This window comes from Alligator sinensis, unplaced genomic scaffold (genome assembly GCF_000455745.1).
Source record: "Alligator sinensis unplaced genomic scaffold, ASM45574v1 scaffold687_1, whole genome shotgun sequence".
Lineage (NCBI taxonomy): Eukaryota > Metazoa > Chordata > Crocodylia > Alligatoridae > Alligator > Alligator sinensis.
This window is the reverse complement of record NW_005842662.1, coordinates 106,892-111,137: the sequence shown is the minus strand read 5'-3', so window position 1 is coordinate 111,137 and position 4,246 is coordinate 106,892. Positions and strand designations below refer to the sequence as shown.

Sequence of the window (4,246 nt, the reverse complement as noted above, 5' to 3'; positions counted from 1 at the left end):
AAATAAAATCAGCACCTACATGCAGAAAACAGGATTAAGCTTGCAAAGTCAAGCCCTCAATGGCTAGAAAATGCCAGAACTCACAGTCTGTGCTGCCCTTTTTTGGCCGGACACGGCCATATTCAGGGCACAGGATGAATCTGTGCTGGGAGGAGCTGGTGTTTGCTGCTGCCCTTCAAAGGCAGGTAGTGAACAAGGTGCAGGCAACGGTAAGCCTGGCACATCCCAACTTTTGAGAGCTTTGCAATTTTAACACGAGGCTGGTTTCTGCGTGTTTCTATTATGGATGCGCTCCAACTAAGGATCATTCCTGCATGCCTGCTCTACTAAGGAGTATTTAATATTTAGCTGATTTTTCCTCTGGCACTTGTTGCCGTCATGCCCCCCCCCCCAGTACCCGAGTGGTTTGCAAACATGAAGGAATCCAGACTTTCTGAGCTGTGGACGGTATCTGACGCCAAGTGAGAAAGCTTTTCCTAATATCTAACCTCAACTTCCCTTGCTGCAACTGGAGACCACGGCTCCTTGTCCCCGAGCCCCATATAGACCAGTGGTCTCAACCCTTTTCATACCAGCACCCATGTGTAAACCTCGACGGCCAGGCCTGACCCAGCGCCCCTCGCTCCCAACCCGCTGCCCCCAGCATGCAGGGCAGGGGGTGGGCTTGCGGGGGGCCCCAAGCAGCCCCTTGCAGGCTGGAGCTACGCTAGTTTCCTGTGCTTTCCTCCTTTAAAAGCAAATCCATTTTTAACACTTGTTTGCAACCCTTTCATATATTCTTGCAACCTACTGGTCTGGCCAAACGCCTGCTAAATCAGCACCCAGCTGTCTGCATTTTGGCTTTGACCCTGCACTGCAGGAGGGGGTCCTGCCTCTCTAGCAAAGCTTCCAGCTAGGGCTGAGCTGGAGGGCAAGCCATGCTGTGCCACACCAGGGGATGTGCCATGCACACCTCTTTCCAGCACGGTGTAGGGACTGCGGGGGGTGCAATATGGGGGTCAAGCGCACTGTCCCAGCCAGGGCTTTGCTTGCAGACCCTCCAGCAGGGGCTTTGCAGACCTCCCAGGGGTGGGGACGCCCCTGGCTCTTGCAGCCGGAGCCCCGCCCGGGCTCAGGCGGGGCGGGGGCGGGTGATGCGGGTCATGTGAGCGGCCGGGAGGCACGTGAGCTGCGCCGGGATAAGGGCCGGGCGGCTGCGGGCGCTGCTGCTGTTGCTGCGGGTAAGTCGGGCTGGGCGCAGGGGTCTGGTTTGGGCAGCTTTTTATTTATTTTTTGGTGCAGGACTGGTGTGTGCCCCTGCAAGGGAAAAGCTAATTTTTCCCCTCCCCCCATTTCTCTCCTTTTTAAAGGCAATTTAAAAAAAAAAAAATCATGATTATTTTCATTTTAGTTCAATCCGTTTTTCAACCTTGCTCCGGATCCTTTGCTGTGTTGTTGCACCCCCTGGCTAGGCGGTGACCCGCTGGGTGAGACAAGGTGACTTTGCTTTCTTGGCCCTGTTGCTCTCGCACTAGGCCCGGGATCGCAGGCAAAGGGTGCAAAGTCCTTGCTCTGGATCTGGCACATCTGCCAGATCCAGAGCTGCCTTCGTGTCTGTTTTTTGCGTGCCTTGCTTAAGGTCCTGCTGTGGGTCGTCTCCCCCCCAGGTTGCAGCAGTCGGTGCCTTCCCTTCTGGGAGGTGAGCAAGTGACTGGGGGCTTTGCATGGGTGGGAGTACGCTGCAGCTTGAGCTGGTTGCATGGGTGCGCCCGTGCGCTTTGGGGGGCGAAGGGTAGCTCCTTAGCTGTTCGGTTGTACCCTGGGTCTTGGCCCTGTGCTGATCTGAAACGTGGGGCCTGGTCTGTAAAGATTTCTGGGAAAACAGCTCCTGGGTGTGGATGTTTGGCTCTCTGCATTTGGAAGCTGCCTCCCTCCCTCCCTCCCTCCCTCCCTGCGGAGTTGCTCCCGGTTTGCAGCACAGGCTGAGGTTGCACTGGCTGCCCAGGTTGCTCCTGGGTGCTCGGTGGAAGGAGATACTAGATGTGTGGAAGGGTGTGCGTGCCTGGTGGCAGAGCAGGGAAGGTAGAGGCGAGGCCTGCCCAGGGTTTGGGGCAGGGTGCTGGTCCCTGGGAGAGTCCTCTGGGAGCAGCTCCTGAACGGGCGTAGATGTGCCTGCCATGCAGGTTTACCCCAGTGTGGCTTGCCTGCTCTCGGTCAGCACCGACGCCTATGCCAGAGCTCGCTGCAGAGGAAAGAGCACGTTGGGATTGTGGGATGTGTAATATGGGATTAAAATGGCATCTGCAGTGCCTCTGCAGTCCCTGCTAGAAGAGATCCTGGGGATAGGGGCCGCTTCCTTTGCCTTGTGCCATCCCAAATGCTTCGGCATGGTAGGGTGGTGCATGGGGCATCGCTGCCCAGCTTGGGGCTGCTAACCCTAAAAGGGCGCCCCTGAAATCTCTAATTCTTAAAAGCAGGTGAGGGGACCAGGCTTGTCCTGAAGCACAGCTCAGGCCACCGGAGCCTGGCTCATGCATCGGCTCTGACTGGCCCTGCTACTGCTGAGGGGTTTTGGAGGAAACTTCCCAACCTGCCAGCCCTCTGCATCCCTGAGGAGACCCCTAGAGCTTGTTTTGACCAAGAAGTGTTTAAACACTTGTCTAAATGCTGCAGCAGGAAACTGGATCCCAGTATCTTAACTGCAGCACAGGGCTTCCTGAGGTGACCCTAGTCTGTATTGTGGGTGTGTTGATTCGTGATTAAACTAGGAAGCATAAGAGGGGGGGCCTTGTGCTGGGGGAATCCAGGTTTCGTGCAAGCATCTGGAACTTATTTTAGTTTATCCAGATGCTTCCTGAGTGAGATGAAACTTAATTCCTTAGAGCAGCCTTTTTTCAATGTGCTAATACTGTGTGGAGAGGGATGCTGTGTCTTGCAAGCCTAGAGCACTTGCTAATTTTGCAGCCTGTGTAAGGGATGGCAATGTCTGCTCATTACCCTTCAAGGATGCAAACGGGTGCTTCTGGGTTTTGGTTTGTAGCTGTGTTGGTTTAAGGTTCCTGAGTAGCTGTGATATCTTTTATTAGTTGGGGGTGGGGAAAAATGGCTTTTTTGCATGCTTTTGGGTGCAGTCACCCTCTGAAAACTGACCTTTTGGTGATGATGCAGGCCTGTCTACCCTGAGTTTGGGGCCTGGCACTTGCGCAACAAGCTAAGCTTACGACTTGCAGCAAAATGCAATTGCTTTGTGCACACGTTGGCTTCATTGCAGCTTAGTGTTGCACGCACAACGGTGACAAACCAAAGTGACAGCCATCGCTGTGAAGGATGAGGAGTTTCGGGATTTTTCTACGCAGAATGGGTGTGATAGTTGCAAGATGTAGGTGCAGCGACCCGGGAGGCGCACTTTTGGGGTTCTGTTTTATAGCCTGGACAGATGCATGATTTGTATTTTCTGTCTCCCTTGTGTGTTCTTGGGAGTCTGTGAATGTTAAGCCTCTGGGGAGGTAGACAAGTATTGTACCCACTTCCAGATAAGTAAACTGAGGCACTGACATGACTTTCCCTATGGTCAGTGGTGGAGGCCTCAATAGAGCCCAGGTGCTCTGTATTATTCTTCTGCTCTAGCCAGTCCCAATCCATGATGAGTAAAAGCTTCCTAGCTGCTGGTTTATGAATGGGAGCATCCCCTCTGCATTTGGTATCGGGGCAGCAGTCTCTTCACACCATTGCCCCATGTTGCTGCAGTCCTGAAGCTCTCCAAGCAGCTGCGCGCCTGGGATCCGTCCTGCCCATCGCTTTGTTAAAGAGGATGGGTGTAGATATCCATGAAAGCAGTACAACTACCACTTCTTTGCCCTCTACCCTCTTCTGTAAAGCATGGGAGGATGCAAATACCCTCCCCAAGCATTAGGGAGGGGGAGGGGCAGAGTTATGGGGAAGTAACTTATTCAGCTGTTGGAGAAGCAGATCTGAGCTAGATCAGGGGCCACCCCCTCCTGCCAAGTGCAGCTGTCATGTCGGGCTGGGCTCAAAGTAGATGCTTTCTGCCCCTTCCTAGAAGTAAAACTGCATCTTGGAGGCTTGTGGCTGTTTTGGATTTTGACTTGTAACCAGGCACCAAAAGAAACACAGCAGCATCTCAAAAGGGTTAGTTCCTCTGTTTCCCTCGCCTGGGCCCCAGCCCATGTTCAGGATGGCTTGTCTTGTCCAGCCCTTCAAGGTTTCCCCAGTGTCGCACCAGCGTGTGACTTCTGTGCACGTTACA

General features: G+C 53.8%; 1 protein-coding gene across 2 annotated transcripts in view; it reads left to right on the top strand.

The window, feature by feature from the left end:
* The first annotated feature begins 1,084 nt into the window (after window positions 1-1,084).
* The window catches only part of CTSB (cathepsin B), a 23,853-nt gene continuing 20,691 nt past the window's right edge, over window positions 1,085-4,246 (top strand). Inside the window, exon 1 of one of the 2 annotated variants that reach the window (XM_006033806.3) lies at window positions 1,085-1,220. The gene's annotated coding sequence lies outside the window, so the exon portion shown is untranslated. Of the gene's footprint in view, window positions 1,221-1,568; window positions 1,679-4,246 lie in introns of those variants that run through there. The other variant, XM_025215706.1, reaches the window with a different exon arrangement.